The 17,113-nt window shown below is 42.4% G+C and overlaps 1 protein-coding gene across 3 annotated transcripts in view; it reads right to left on the bottom strand.

Moving 5' to 3' along the window:
* The window catches only part of Gpr63 (G protein-coupled receptor 63), a 144,105-nt gene that overhangs the window by 12,740 nt on the left and 114,252 nt on the right, over window positions 1-17,113 (bottom strand). The window contains exon 4 of one of the 3 annotated variants that reach the window (XR_006638089.1): window positions 13,166-13,317. The exons of the other annotated variants lie outside the window; for them this stretch is intronic. The gene's annotated coding sequence lies outside the window, so the exon portion shown is untranslated. The remainder of the gene's footprint in view (window positions 1-13,165; window positions 13,318-17,113) is intronic. 3 annotated transcript variants of the gene reach the window in all.

The raw sequence follows: 17,113 nt of genomic DNA, 5'->3' as shown, positions 1-17,113 counted from the left end.
GAGCATGTGCACCTGTAGCAGAAGCTACTAAGGAGCTTAAGTAGTTAACATTAAGCCAATCATAGGGCCCTTCTAAGTGCAGGGTCTGTGTGCTACTGGTCAGAACAACAACCTCTGAGGCTTACTCAGTACTAGGACACGGTATTCATCATGTTTTCATCATTCATCATTATTTATTTCATTTTTACTTGTTTTTTTTTTTTTTCAATTCAGGATCTCCTATAGCCCAGGCTAGTCTTAAACTCTTTATGTAGTCAAGGAGGAACTTAAACTCCTGCCTATGCCTCCCAAATTCTAGGATTATAAGATATGTGCACTATGCCTAGGTATGAGCCAATTTTGATGGCGTTCTGCAGTCTCTAAAAATATGTTGGTTAAAAGTAACGGCAGAGGGATTACCTAAAGTTCCTGGTTATCCAAGGCTATAGAACAAGCCCTTGCCCCAAATTAACAAAACAACAGCAACAGTAATGATGATATTGATGTTCATAACCCACAGTCACAAACTAAAAGCCAGTGCAGAACAATTAGTTCTTTGGTTTGATTTTAGTGTCCTTGCTTGTCTGTCTGCCATTTTAAATGCAAAAATTTAGCTGGAGAGATGGCTTAACAGTTAAGGTGCTTGCCTGAGAAGCCAAAAACCAGGTTCTATTTCCTAGTGCCCACATAAGCCAAATGCTCAAGAGGGTGCATGTGTCTGGAATTCATTTTCAGTGGCTAGAGGCCCTGGAGTTCCCACTGTCTCTCTGTCTGCCTCCTCTCTCTCTCTCCTTGCAAAATAAATAAATAAATAAATATTAAATGCAAGAATTCTCATGAAGCCTCAATAAGCTGGAGTTTATCATCTCTGCCTCAGCCTGTCTGTGTGAAATGCTTTGCTTTGGTAGCTGTGCCAAAGAACACAAAGGAATAAATCACTTTGGTCAGTTTTAGGTGTCAATTTAATCAGGCTAAGAGATGCCAAGACAAGCATTGGAAATAACCAACTTGGAAAACTGCCCTTACCTCTTTGAGTGTGCATCCATTTTTCAAGGCCTCAACATAAAGGTTGACTTAGCTGCTTCTTTTTACACTGAGCTATTAGCCTTCTCTGCTCTCAGAGAGTGGGACCCGTGACCGCAGATCTTCAGATTTTCAACAGGACTTATACTATCAGCCCCTGGTTATCAGGCTCTCTGATCTATAGCTCCTGTGTTCCCATGCCTCCAGCCTGAAGACAGCAGATCAGGAACTTAGCAGGCTATGTAACCTGCAAGCTAATTCCTCATAATAAATTACTCCCTATAATCCTATATATTCCCATGGTCTGTTCCTCTGAAGGACTGTGCCTAACTTAGGGTTGACACTCAGCCTGCTACTGCCATGGGAAACAACTTCTGAAACTCTGAACAGTGAGGGATAATGTGACTTCGCTGTATACTTTACCTGAGAGATAGAATAATGGAACTGAGATCCTCTGACTGCTCTCACCACCTGGAAAATATGGCCATATGTGGGTTAACCCCTGAGTCTCTCCACAAGGCACATAGAACAGACAGGAGATGGTTAGTGCAGCTGAAGCTGAGCTCTGCTATGGCTTTGGGAAGTTGGCTGCAGCAATAGGCCAGGTGAACAAAGAACCCAAAGCAGTGATCCTCCACTCAGACTCAGCCAGGAGTATTGACAAGTGAATTGCTCTTGACTTCCCATAATTCCTACTGACAATTTTCTAGACACATGCACCAAATGGGGAACATGGTTTGAAATGACATAGATATTATTAGAGTTAGATATTCCCCTTCTAAAGTTGGAAGGCCAGGTTAGGTGTATGAAACCTGCATCCATCCAAGAATAGCAACTGTGAATGTTCTCCCACGGACAATACAAGAAGAATATGGCCTAAGAACTGTGCCAACTCTTACAAATTCTTTTCCTTAGTATTTATTCCAGTGAATGAGAGAGAGAGAGAGAGAGAGAGGCCTCAGGCCACTGCAAATGAAATGTGCCACCAAACACATGTGCCACCTTGTGCATCTGGCTTTACATGGGTACTGGGTAATCAAGCCTGGGTTCTTAGGCATGGCAGGCAAGTGCCTCAACTACTAAGCCATCTCTCCAGCCCAACCTGCAAATTCTTTAAGGTACATCCATAAAATTAGCAGGGATCTCATTTTATGCTAAATTAGACATTTTTAAATGATTGCTATAGGAGGCAGAAAATATCACTTTCTACCTATAAACTAGTCATAGTAAAAAGTTTTAAGGAGATTTAACTACTGCTAAAAATTACAAAGAGAGAAACTAATGCCTTGTTTAAAACAACTCTAAACACATGCAGTCTTGGTCCCTGATAGCTGGCAGTAATTTGCCCAGACATATTGTAAATAAATGTCTTCCTTCTATATTTGTATAGTTATGACAGCAGGTTCCTAGCACTGAAGGAGCACTCTCCCTAGATATGTTTGGTGTAGGTGTTCCCAGAGAAGTGGTGTAACCAGCATAGGGCATGGCAAAACAAAACCATCTCTACATAACTAAGCTATTATTTCTACTTTTACTTAAGAACTTTCTATTTTTTTATATAAACAACTTGCTATAAAAATTAATTTTCAGTGTGTTCTCTGCATCAATTTTCCTAATCTACTTGAAATTCAGGCAACATTTAGCTAGTGTTGCTGGTGTTTAGAGCCTTAGACCTGAGAGGATTGGTAAAATATATTTAATAATGTGCTAAAAATTCTCTCGTTCAAGGAGGCATTACCTGAAATAATAAACTGATACTATTTTCTGTTTCAAAGCACTTTTTATATGATTTGCAAAAGACAGTTTTATCTTAAAAGATTCAAATCCTTTGCATGTCTTTACAAGAATACAAGCATGTCTTCTGAAGTCCATATGTCTTTCATTGGAAAACTCATCTAATACCTCAGGATTATTCTATGTCATCTTCTTTAAAACACAAAACCAGCCAAGCAAAAATCCTCATTGGGATTAAGGAGAAAGAATGAGGGTATGTCTAAATATAATGATGAATTGCTTTCACTGGAGTGAAAACTTAATTATGGCTACTAGTGCAAAAAGTACAAGAAATTTCTGTGAGGACCCCTTAGGATGACAAATGTCTCCACATCACTGAAAAGCAAAGTGTTATGAATTCTAGGCCTTCTTATATAATGTACCTTTCATCAACACAAACCTTTCATTACAATAGATCTTAAATGAAATGAGGAGACATCACAATGAAGGCTTTGGTTTGCATTTGCTCTTTTATTTTTGTTTTCTAGTTAGTGATAAGAAAAAGAAATAGAATTACTAGTTCTAGACTTAATGTAATCAGGAAGCATGGACCAAGAAACAATGCATATCCTCTTTGATTGTTGCAAGGCTAGTCCAGAACTCCCTAGTAGCTTCCACTGCAAATAAACACATTACACCTGTTCTACATAGCAACTATATTATTTAATATTATTGCCTAATCACTCTTTTTTGTATAATTATAAAATGTTATATCATTCTGCTTTGTAGTTTTGAGTCACTCATGACACAATTTCATAGTTTTTACTTGAGTTTTCAGCATCATTCACTCTGAAGCCCTGAGCACTGGGTTCCACTTTACACATGAAATGTCTAATTTGCAAAAGTTCTGAAATGCAAACACGCTGGGCTCCATGGAAGGAAGGTATTATAACTTTTCTGCCATCCAGAAACGGAGAGTCCAATGATGGATCTTTTCTTTCTAGCCCTATTTAAAGCTAAATATGATTGAAATCAAAGTTCTACATGAAAGGAAATAGACTACCAAACTTAGGCATACTCTCACTCTGTCCTATGAATTCATATAACTTGGTATCTTTCTGCTGCTCTCTAAAAACTACAGAGATTCTGGGATTCCTTCTCTTTCCAGAAAACAGCTTTCCTATTTCTCAGAAAGTTGGAGAAAAGCAAGAATGACATACTTTCACATACTGTGCTCAAGGTTGGCTTTCTAAAGAGAAATAAATGGGTATGCTTCAAGAAAAGGTTGCTGCCACTTCTGATCACTATCATTAGACATTTACCCAGTCATGTTATCAAATAATTCTGCTCCCTCCTCCTGAAAAAGGGTTATGTCCTCAATAATATATCTCTGGGTTGAGCGGAAACATGTTAATTAGCTTCCTAAATTGTTATTATATTAAAAATTTTTAAATAAGTTTTTATTTAGCAATTACTTACTCCTAATATATGCATTCCATTTACAAGGAGATCATTGTTCTGCAGCACCTCTTCATAGAAGTACACAAGCTAGGATCCATCACTCATTTGACCACTGATAAGTCCCCACTCTTACTATGACTGTACATCCAAAATTTCATTTGAATTTACTCATCTACCATCTTCAAAGTAAATGCATTGGTGTGTGTATGTGTGTGTGTACAAGAGAGAAAGAAACACCAATAATATAAGAATTATAAGAATCTATATATATATATAGTTTGGGGTTGATTATTAGCAATGTCCTAATTACTTTACAGAATAAAAAAATAAAAATGAGTCATTGTTTAGGAAATAAATGACCCAGCTATCTAAGACTATAAGTATCACCAATTTGTGTTTTAAAAAATATTTTTATTTATTTATTTGAAAGAGAAAGAGGCAGACAGAGCAAATGAGAGAAAAAAAAAAATGACAAACCAGGGCCTCCTGACATGCAAATGAACTCCAGACATATGCACCATTTTGTGCATCTGGCTTTATGTGGGTACTGAGGAATTGAACCTAGACAGACTTTGCAAGCAAGTGACATTAACCATTAAACCATCTCTGCAGCCCAAGTATTACCGATTTTAAAGGAAGACTATAGCTGTGATTTCAAAAATAAAAACAAAATATTTGTTCCAAATGTGTCTTATGCTTGAAAATGTTGCAAGAATATAATTAAAAACCACATTTCTAAACCCCCAAATTTTTTCCACAGCAGAACTGGGTGAGACAAAGTATTGTTGAATAAGCATTAGGCCAGAATATGATGCAAATCAAGGAAGCAAAGTCAAAGAGAAAGCTCATGTTTTTATACAGCCAAGTAGATACAACCTCTGTACCCATGCTTTCAAGGTAAACAGTAATGGTCTTCAAGTATGCCCACTTGCTAGCACACTTTGTCCTCCAATCACTATTACCAGTTAATTTAGTTTACTATAGAAACAACTTTTCATATCTTCCTAGTTTTGTAGCCTAGAGCAAAGCACCCTCAAAGGTTATGTATGCTCCTGAAGGGACCAAACTGACACATGACAGGCTTCAGTAAGGTGCCGCCCTAACTAGGCCTAAGTTTCAGCTTCCTGGAGAGGTAGGCAAGACTTCTGGACAAAACCACAAACACAGGGCAGGCTGTTACTCAACAGTGACCCTGACATGTGGCCAGAGAAGATAGCCACCATTTTATGCCCTGGGGGCTGAGGCCAAGAAAGATAGCCACCATTTTATGCTGGGAGTGGGGTGGGGCTGAGTCAGCTCCTGGAGACATGTCCAAACATGTCCCTTTTGCCTACTTTTGCCCCAACCAATCAGAGACAAAAAACTAACTGCTGCTTGCCTAGCCAATCATGTCAGAAGATTACCTAACTTGCCTGGAATTCCCTTAGCTATGCTTAAAAGGAGCCTGAATGCACCTCTTGGGGTAGCCACTTTGTATGAATGGTTGACCCCCGCATGTTGGCTGATTCTGCAAAATAAACTCTCTTTGTTTTTACATACTATTTGAGTCTGGGGTCTTTCTTCAAAGATTCTTGGACCGTTACATTTGAGGGCTTGTTCCAGATCGCTGGGGACCCCTGATTCAATAGTGGAGTGTTTCCAGAATATTTGGTTCTCAGATCAGTGAATCTGGGCTCCCCTCTGTATGTCTTTGGTCTGCTCTGCTCTTTGTTTTGTTTTCTCTAAATCTGGCATCCGGGCACAATTTGGAGGCCCACAGAGTTAAGGCTGACAGGTCCAGGGGCTTCTGAGGATGCGCCAGACCCCTTTCTGGTGGAGCCTGAGAGCCCCAGTCTGACTCTGCTTTTGATAAATAGTGACAGGTCGTGACCATCTGGCAGAGCCCATTCATGGTATAGGCTACCAACTGCAGCATTTGAGCGTCTTTTTCACTTCCTGGAAAATCTGTTCTTGTGTCTGTGTATCTGTGTTTTGTTTGTCCTTTTCTGTTTTCTTAAAAATATTATTGAAAGTTACTATAGGACAGGCAACCAGCTCCACCCCCACTGGACCTAGTCCAATCACATTTCAAGGATTTCAAATGCCTGGCAGACAATTTAGGTTTAACAGTATGGTCAGGGAAACTAACTATCTTATGCAGGAATTAATGGCTGATTTTCAATGTGAGATGGCCAGAGGGAGGCACCTTCCACCTCCACACCATTTATAAAGTTAAAGTATCATGCATGGGAGTCCTGAACATCATGACTAAGTCCCATACATCACCACCTGGCCATATCTAGTAGGAAGCCCCCCTTCTTGTTTGAGCCCCTTTATGCTACCAGCCCAAGCCATCCTGCCTATTAAAGAATCAAAACCACTATAGGATCATAAGCTGGCAGTCCTACCCCCTTTTTCCCCAAGGAGAATCTCTACCCGCCTCCCTATGTACCTGCCCCTGCACCAGAACCCATACCACAAGCAGTAGCTGACAATCAGGGCCCCAGGGAAGGAGGAGGAAAATCATTAGTCCCTCCCATATGCTAGCCCAGACCACAAGACAGGTAGACTACACCGCGGTTTTAGTACCCTTGTAAGTAACACCAATCCCCCCCCCCCCCCCGCCAATCAGGATGGCCAACAGTTCATGACTCATATCCCTTTTTCTACCAGTGACCTATATAATTGGAAAATGCAGAATCCAAAGTTTTCAGAAAAACCCTTGGTCCCCCTAGACTTGTTAGATTCTATGATGATAACTCACCAGCCCACTTGGGATGACTGTCAGCAGCTTTTGCAGGTTCTCTTTACAACAGAGGAAAGGGAATGGATTCTAGCTGCTGCCCACAAGCTAGTTGCTGGACCTAACAGCCAACCCACAATTGTGCAGGCTGTCATGGATGCAGCCTTCCCCTTAGCCTGCCCTGACTGGGACCACAACAGCCCTGAAGGTAAGGAGAGACTCAAAGCCAGATTCTGATGTGTGGGTCTCTGAGAGGCTGCTAGGAAGCCCACAGATTTATCTAAGATAGGTCATGTTATACAAGGTAAGGAGGAAAGCCCAGGGGCCTTTTTAGAAGCCTCCCAGACCTATACTCCTCTGGACCTGGAAGCAAGAGAAAATCAGTCTGCCGTGAACATGGCTTTTGTCAACCAGGCAGCACCAGACATTCTCAGGAAACTACAGTGACTGGACATATTGCGGTTAAGCAAATGTCAGAACTAGTAGCAATAACAGAAAAGGTTTAGGATAATAGAGAGACTCCAGAAGATAAACAAACTACAGGCCTGGCCAAAATATTACTGGCTGCCATGGAAAAATCTGACCCAAGGGAATTAAAAAACAAGGCTTATGGGAAAAACAGGAGCAGACCAGCCCCACAATTAAGAGAGGAAGGACAACACCAACCCCATCTCCAAAAAGACCAATGTGCTTATTGAAAAGAAATGGAACATTGGAAAAATGAATGTCCACAAAGACAAAGGGACAAAAATCCTAAAATCCTAGAGATAGGAGAACTCAGTGACTGAGAGCATCAGGGCTCACATCCTCTCCATGAGCCCTGAGTAACCCTGAAGGTGGAAGGGAAACCAATAGACTTTCTAGTCGACACTGGTGCTCAGTATTCAATTCTGAAACAGCCCACTGAAACAGTCCCTTTTGATGTACATGGGTCCAGGGAGCCACTAGAACAAATCAATATTCATGGACTACCCAAAGAGAAGTGGACTAAGGAATGGGATGGGTAACCCATTCATTCATGGTCATCCCTGAGTGCCCATATCCACTCTTTGGGCAAGACCTCTGGACTAAAGTGGGGGCCCAAATCCATTTCAGCCCCTAGGGAGTACAGGTTCTTTATCAGAATGGTTCTGTACACATGTTAACTGTGTCACTGGAAGAATAATATAAACTCTGTACCTCTCTCTCCCAAGCCACCTCTGAAAGCCCATACCTGAGGGAACTATGGGAAAGGATTCCAAGTGAAAGGGCGAAAGAAATCAGACCAGGCTGGCCAAGCATCAGGCCCTAATCATGGTCCAACTGAGGGCTAATGCCAGCCCAAGCTGAGTCCACCAATACCCTATCCCTCAAGAGGCCAAACTGGGAATAATACCTCACATAAACCAACTTTGGGAACAAGGGATATTAGTCCCTTGTCAGTCTCCCTGGAATACTCCTCTCCTGCCAGTTTAAAAAAAAAAATCACTCCAGTGACTACCAGCCTGTGCAGGATCTGAGGGAAATGAATAAATGGGTGGAAGATATCTACCCCACGGTGCCGAACTTGTACACTCTGCTGAGCACTCTATCACCTGAGCACAATGTGTACACGTGCTGGACCTCGAGGACACATTCTTCAGTTTGCCACTGGCCCTGGCCAGTCAACCTCTGTTTGTCTTTGAATGGAGTGATCCATAACGTGGATTCAATGGACAGCTGACTTGGACCAGACTGCCACAAGGATTTAAAAACTCACCTACCATCTTTGATGAAGCATTCCATGAGGATATGGGTGAGTACCACCAGACTCATCCCCAAATAACCCTCTTGCAGTACATAGATGACCATCTCATAGCAGCCTCAGATGAAGAAGCCTGCCACTCAGCCACAGAGGCCTTTCTGAGAGAATTGGACCACATGAGATACCAAGTTTCAGCCAGAAAGGCACAGCTCTGCCAGAGGGAAACAATGGACCTTGGGTACATACTCAAGGGGGGGCAACACCTGTAGTGTCAAGCCCACAAGAAGACAGTCCTCAACATTCCTCACTCCAGAACCCAGCGACAGGTACATGAGTTCTTGGGGTTGGCGGGGTTTTGTAGACTCTGTATACCCAGATTCACAGAGATTGCCAAGCCTCTCTATGAGGCCATGAGGGGACAGGAAGATTCCCTTGAATGGACCCCAGAAAGTGAAAAGGCCTTCCTCCACTTGAAGAAGGCCCTCCTTGAAGCCCCAGCATTAGCTTTGCCAGACATACACAAACCTTTACATTTTTACGTTGATGAGAACAAAGGCATAGCTAAAGGGGTACTGACTCACACTCTTGGCCCTTGGAAGAGGCGAATTGCTTACCTATCAAAGAAATTAGACCCAGTAGCAATGGGATGGCCCCCATGCCTCTGAATAATAGCAGCCACTGCCACCTTACTGGTCAAAGACTCAGATAAACTGACTTTGAGCCAAACCCTGAGCGTGACTACTCCTCACACTATTGAAGGAGTGCTAAAACAGCCCCCTGACAGGTGGCAAACCAATACCAGACTGACTCATTATCAAGCTCTTCTTCTCAACTCCCCAGGGGTTCAATTTTCTGCCAGTCAGGCCCTCGATCCCACAACAATGCTACCTGATCAGGATCTGGACAGTCCCATACGTGAGTGCTCGGAGATCTTGAGCAGTTTACAAGGGACCCAACCAGATCTCAAGGATGTTCCCCTTAAAGGGGCAGAACTGATCTGGTATACAGATGGAAGCAGCTTCCTTAAGGATCATGTCTGGTATGCAGGAGCTGCAGTGACAATGGAAGAAACAACTGTATGGTCAGAAGCCCTGCCTCCAGGTACATCTGCCCAGAAAGTTGAGTTGATAACCCTGACCAAGGCCTTACAAATAGGCCAAGGAATGAGACTTAATATCTATACTGATAGCCATTTTGCTTTTGCAATGGTACATGTTCATGGGGTTCATGGGGCCATTTATAAAAAATGGTGGTGGGGAGGCACTATTGACAACAGAAGGAAAAATCATTAAAAATATATAGGAAATTCTGGACCTCCTGTGAGCTATATGACTCCCCAGAAAGATAACAATCATGCCCTGCATTGGTCACCAGAAAAGGGAGGATCTTGTTTCTAAATGGAACAACAGGGCTGACAAGGCAGCACGAGAGGGAGCCCTCCAGGTCACTACTACCCTAGTGGCAAAATTGCCTCCAATGGTGGTGCAAACTTTGCCAGAGATGCCAAGCTACACTGATTCAGAATTATGGAGTATTAAGACCTGCACAGCAGCCTATAAGGAACAAGAGAGGTGTAAGACTCCTGATGGAGGGATCATCCTCCCATCGGACTTTGCTAGCCAACTCATTAGACAAATACACCAGAGTACTCATCAGGGACAACAGAGTATTGAGGACTTATTTAGATGGGCCCACCTTAAAGTTTTTAACTTGAGATAAAAGGCAGCAGAAGCCATGCCTGCCACCTGGTAAATGCAAAAAGTGGAGTTTCTTGGTCAGGAATCAGGGAGTAAATTTGGAAATTGACTTTACAGAGATAAAACCTGGTTTATATGGATACAGGTATTTACTAGTATTTATAGACACCTTTTCAGGATGGACTAAAGCTTTTCAGGATGGACTAAAGCTTTTCCAACTAAGGACGAGACTGCCACAACCGTGGCCAAGAAACTGTTAGATAATATCATTCCAAGGTATGGCTTACCTGTTCTTTGGGGGACAGACAATGGACCATCCTTCATCTCACAGGTAATCCAGGCCATAGTTAAAATTGTGGGGACAAACAGGAAACTCCATTGTGTGTATTGTCCCCAGAGCTCAGGATAGGTAGAAAGAATAAATCAGACCCTAAAGGAGACCCTAATTTAACCCTTGAAAGTGGCAGTGACTTGTTTTCTCTCCTTCCCTTTTCCCTTTTCTGAGTTCAAAACTCCCCCTGTACCATAGGGCTGAATCCCTTTGAAATCATGTATGCAAGATCCCCACCCTTGTTGCAGAATATAAAAGCAGAAATATTAGCTGAAGTTAATGATGAGAGATTTCTCTCCTCCTTACAAACTTTATTTCAGGTGGAAGAATGTCTATGGCCCCAACTGTGGGCCATCTATGAAAATACACTACCCCCTACAACTCATGGGTTCAGACTGGGAGACCTAGCACTTGTCAAAAAAAAATCAGAAGGAGACTCTTGAACCTGGTTAAAAGGGACCTTACACCGTGATCCTGACCATTCCAACAGCCATCAAGGTACATGGCATCCCAGCCTGGATACATCACTCACACATGAAGCCCATCAACCCACATGTGGACCCAGATAACTATGCACCCAAAAAGGAGACAAGACTGTGGCGAGCTGTCACCCACCCACAAGATCTGCTCAAACTGAGGATCCAAAAACTCTTACTTTCCACACCTTTGTGCCTGAGAGACCAAAAAAATAAAAAATCTTTATCCACCTGATCCTTATGATAGTCCTGCTTGGGGTTCAGACCATATCAGACACTAACCCACACCAAGATGTTACTACCAAATGGATACTTTGGGGCCCTAAGACTTTACCAGGAGACCTAAGGAGAAAAGTGAAGACTTTGACATTAACTGATCTGGTGAGTACCACCTGCCTTCCACCTAGATCTTTGTGCCCTGGCCGGTTCCATATGGAGACATCTAAGTCCAAAGGGCGGAAATTGTTGGTCCTATCAAGACTGGCAAAACACTGCGACAACCTGTGGAGATGACTGCCAGGAACAAAAAATTGTAATTGTGCAATTTTATGTTTGCCCAGTAACAAATGACTATGAGACTTGTGGGGGAATGGAAAGTTTCTTTTGCTATAAGTGGGGATGTGAGACCAATGCCCAGATAAAGAATAATCGAGATCTTATCCATATCAGTAGAGCAAAAACCCAGACATTACAGGGAAAGGGAAACCCCATCTCCATCTCAAAAAAGGGACAAACTAACAGAAGATAGGAAGCAGGAAAAATATAGGGCCTAAGGTTAGATGCATCAGGAGGGGATAGGGAGATTCCTCTTTCAGATCCAGAAACAGGCTATCCTAGCAGGGCCTCCCCTCATAGCTATAAGGTCAGCAGCTCCATGGCTTTGCCCATTCTCGAACCTGAAGCACCGGTCTTAGTTTCAGGCACCTTCTCCCCCCATGGACCCAGTCGCCCCCTAGTTAATCACAACCCACCTCTGCTGGGCCCCTGATTTGGCCATTTTATTTGGGTTACTAAATTTAACCTTTATTTCCTCAATTCTACCATTAACCTCTCCAGAGAAGAGTGTTGGCTCTGCTTAGACCCCAGACCCCCATACTATACTGGCTGGGCTACCATAGGAAATCTGTCAACTCCTTCAGAAAGCCCAACAAGATGCTCTTAGGGAAGGTACCTGGTTCTTACCCTCAAGCTGTAACTGGAAACAGGCTATATGTGATAGAAACAGGGGGGAAACTAGTTAGCTTCCCTTACCTTAAGCATCTCTGTAATCATACTATCACCACAAGTGCTAGTATGTCCTACCTTGTGCCCCCTAACAGAACCTGGATTACATGTACTACCGGTTTAACCCCTTGCATCCACCCACTGTTACTTCAGAATTCTAGCATGTGAATTCTAGTAACACTGTTTCCTCAGGTTTATTACCTTCCCTTCAGCTCCTATATGGAGACAGTTCCAGACCATCACAGAGAAAAATGAGATTTTAGGGGCCTCAATGATCCTTCTCACAGTGTTGCTTGGGATTGACATAGCTACAGGAATTGACACTGGTACAACATCCTTAATTAGGGCAGATCAGACTTATCAGACTCTAAGTAACCTTATAGACTCAGATCTCACTGAATTAGAGAAGTCTGCCCATCACCTAGAGTAGTCACTGGTCTCACTAGCTGAAGTAGTACTACGAAATAGAAGGGGATTAGACCTGCTCTTTCTACAGCAAGGAGGGCTTTGCCAGGCCGTGGGAAAACAATGCTGCTTTTTATACCAACAACTCAGGCATTGTCAGAAACAGCCTAGCGATGGTCCACAAAAAGTTAAAAGAAAGGGCCAAAATTAGACAGTAAAATCAAAACAAGTATGAATCTTTGTTCAATTGGTCCCCTTGGTTAACAACTTTAATTTCTGCCCTAACTGGTCCCCTTATTCTTTTACTTCTTGTCCTCCCCTGTAAACCATGTATCATTAATGCTTTGGTAAAATTTGTTAAGGATCACCTAGCCACAATACAATTAGTGGTTCTGAAACAACAGTACCAACCTTTGGAGCCTTTGGATATATCTCAAGGTTTCAAGATGAGGCCATACTCAAGGGGGGAATGAAGGGACCAAACTGATGCCATGACAGGCTTCAGTAAGGTGGTGCCCTAACTAGGCCTAAGTTCCAGTTTCCCAAAGAGGTAGGCAAGACTTCTGAAAAAAAACACAAACAAAAGGCTGGCTGTTAATCAACAGTGACCCTGACATGTGGCCGGGGAAGATAGCTGCCATTTTGTGCTCTGGGGGCTGAGTCAGCTTCTGGATACATATCCAAGCATGTCACTTTCATGTGCTTTTGCCCCAACCAATCAGAAACAAACAACTGTAACTGCTGTTTGCCTAGCCAATCATATCAGAAGATTAACTAACCTGCCTGGAATTCCCTTAGTTTTGCTTAGAAGGAGTCTGCGTGCTCCTCTTGGGTAGCCATTTTGTATGAATGGTTGACCCTCACATGCTAGCTGATTCTGCAAAATAAACGCTCTTTGTTTTTACATACTATTTGAGTCTGGGTTCTTTGTTCAGTGATTCTCAGACCCTTACACTCCCACTCTCCCACAGAGATGCAAGGTGCCATCTCTTTTCCCAGATTACATTTTAACAAGAAGGTTCCCCACTTCTTAAGCAACATATGGTTGGGTCATAGAGCTGGCCAAAGGCCCACCTAATTTTCAAAATCCTACCTATATATTTCAATGAGAGGAAAGAGCCTGAAGTTTTTCAAACTAAATCCTCTCTAACAACAACAACAAAAACAAATGTGGGTTGGAGATGCAGCTCAGTTGGTAAAGTGCTTGCAAGAATTTCTGTGTTCAAGTCACCATCACCACATAAACTGGACATGGTGATGCACACCTACAACTGAAAGAGGATCAGTTCAAGGTAATCTTGGCTACTTAGTAAATTCAAGAGCAGCTTGAAGTACATGTGAAACCCTTTTTCCAAAAATAAATAAATAAAGTTAGGGAGAATTTTTTTTCTGTTAGTTTGAAAGCAAATGAAGCTTGTTATTTTTGCTTTTATTTATCCTCAAAAATGGCATTGAGGAGCTGGAGAGATAGCTCAGTAGTTAACACACTGGCCTGCAAGGCCTAACAACCCTGGTTCAATGTCCCAATACCCATGTAAAACCAGATACATGATGTGGCACATCTATGTGGAGTTCATTTGCAGCTTCTAGAGGACCTGACAAACACATTTATTCTCTCTTTTCTCTGAAGGACTCAGGAACCAAAGGGATGCCATGACAAGCTTCAGAGTCACCAGTAGGCCTAAGTTTCTGTTTCCCAGCAAGGTTTAAATAAGAATTTAACAGTTACTGAAAAAAGATCATAAATTGCTTATACCATACATTTCCATAGTCATAAGACAAGTTGCTTAAGTTCCTCAAACACATATAGCCAATCACAATAAAGGTTACCTAATCTGCTTGCGATTCCCCTAGACCCCTGCCCACCAGCTCTGCCCCCCACCCCCTGCCGGCATCCTAAGCCTATCAGAATAATACAAGGGCAGTTACTACTTAAATCTACCAATCATGTAACTATTCCCCTACTTCTTTGTTCAAATCCTTATAAAAAACCTGCACCCCCCCCCCGCCACCTGCTGCTCAGGGCTCTTGTACAGATCCATTGCATTGGTGAAGTCATGAGTCTGAGCTTAAGCCTGAAATACAGCTCCTTGCCTTTGCATACATGTTTGGTTCTCCTTGGTGGTCACTGGGGGCACTGAGAACTGTGTATAACATTCTCTATATCCCCCTACTTGAAAATAAATAATAAATGGAAAAACGAATAAATAATATTTAAAGAAAACTTTAAAAATAGCACTTGGGAGGCAGAGATAAGAGGATCCCCGTGAGTTCAAGACCACCCAGAGAATACATAGTAAATTCCAGGTCAGCTTAGGCTAGAGTGAGATCCTACCTTGGAAAAAAAAAAAAAAACTTAAAAAATAAAATAACCTTTATCACAAGTTACAGCTCCCAGTATCTCCTTACTGACATTTTGAGTTTCCTCCTGTCAAAGGGATTTCTGAGGTGTCTTTGAGAGCATCAAAGCCTCTTCCTTGGCTCTTAGGTGAGTGATAACTCCGGCTTACACTGAGCCAGTGTCCTGCAGGGTCCTTGTCTTAATGAATTTCAATGACTGAAATCCGCAGACCAGAGAATAAAGTTTAGAGACAGTTTATTATCAGGAGATCTTAGAGTTTCAGAGCAGGAGAGCTTCAATAAGGAATAAATACAGAGCTCTTGCCTAAGAAAAACACAAGAAGATTCTGGAAAATGGAGAGGGCCACCCAGATACTCAGATTTTATTTTTTTTTTAAGGAAATACACTGGATGAGGGTGCTGAGCAGGTTCACTCCTGATGCCAGGTGAAATGGAAGCAAAGTCAGAGAGAAAGCTCATGTTTTTATACAGCCAAGTAGATACAACCCTCTGCATCCATGCTTTCAAGGTGAACTAACAAGTCTTCAAGCATGCCTTCTTGCCAGCACATTGAGACCTCAGGCTCTCAGGAAGGTTTCTCACCCCTTTGTATTTCTTTCTCTCCCAGGAAAGAAGGTGGTAAGAATCAAAGCATTTATTTGCCTCTTAAGGTTCGGGAGTGACCAAGACCATGGAGAGCATTCTGGGGCAAAGATGGAAGTTTTTATTCGGGGGGGGGGGGGGAGTGGGGGGGCGCAGGGAGGACACAAGCTGCCAGGACTGACTGTCAAGAGCAGAGCAGTCAGCTTGGGGTTACAGATAGTGGGCTTTACAGGCTCTTTAGTTGGGGGAAGGTAAGGAAGGGAAGAAATTTTTTGTTGTTGGGGCAGTAAATCTCTGTCCTTTACATTATCCATAGGGTGAGACCAGAAGTGACCTGGTGAAGGATAAGGGGGCAGTAAATCTAGACTTGGAGACTTGTGAGGCAGGGGAGGGATAATGGTTGGGCAACTTCTTGAGGAATGTGGATGACTCACTTCTCTGTCATCCTCCTGCTATCCTCAGTGACTCCATTTTGTCCTGACCTAGCAGCCTCCTCTGGTGTGATTTTATAATAAAAGATATATATAATGATTTTTTAAAAAGCAAATTCTCCTTTACATGAACTTCCTTGCTTTCACTTTTTGGGGAAGGGTTGTTACTAAAATGCCTCAAAAGGTTAAAACTACAATTTAGTCTGAAGTTCTTAACTGCCTTTGTGTTCTATTCTAGAATTTGATAGCACTTCATTCCATGAGGTAGAAGCAACACAGAAGAGGCTGTGTTAAAAATAAAATAAAATTTTTACAAAGGCAGATGACAGGAGGTCAGGAAGTGAAAAGCAGATTGATCATTCCAAAGTTACTTTCCTTTTAGAGCCAGGACAGACACAAAGCAACAGCAAAACAACCCATTGGTTAGCATTAGGTTACTTCTGGCTACCTTTTCTTGTAGAAAGAACTGCTGTGGGAAAGTTGCCTATTCTCTCATATCTTGATTTCTCCATGGTTAGGCAAAGGCCTCAGTCTTAGTCTCCTGACACATGAGTGGTACCTGGTCTCTTGGGACTTACTGCAGAAGCTTAGTCTAAAACAACAGCATTCTATAATTTGTAAGTTTTCAATGTCTTTATCAGGCCCATTCAAGGTTTTGCAGTTTATCTGCCTTGGTCTTTTTATGTCTTTTTATGCAAGGCAGCACTCACCCCTTGGCAATCTTTCACAGGAAGAGGGATAGTAAGCTCATTTAGTCAATGGGGATGAGGATTGGGTTTTGGAAGGCCACACATGTAGCTGGGACCATCTGGAGAATGCTTCAAATGTCAAGAAAGTATAATTAAAAATTAAACCTTCTCCCAACCCAGTAACCTCTGCCAAGTACAAAGGAAGGAAAGCAGTGTCAATACTGAGCACTTCTAACCAGAACACGATGCTTATCACAGACAATCCACTAAAGACACTGCAAAGACAAAAAGAAGTC

This window comes from Jaculus jaculus, chromosome 7 (genome assembly GCF_020740685.1).
Source record: "Jaculus jaculus isolate mJacJac1 chromosome 7, mJacJac1.mat.Y.cur, whole genome shotgun sequence".
In the NCBI taxonomy this organism is placed as follows: Eukaryota; Metazoa; Chordata; class Mammalia; order Rodentia; family Dipodidae; genus Jaculus; species Jaculus jaculus.
The sequence above is the reverse complement of the archived record's forward strand: the minus strand, read 5'-3'. Positions and strand labels throughout refer to the sequence as shown.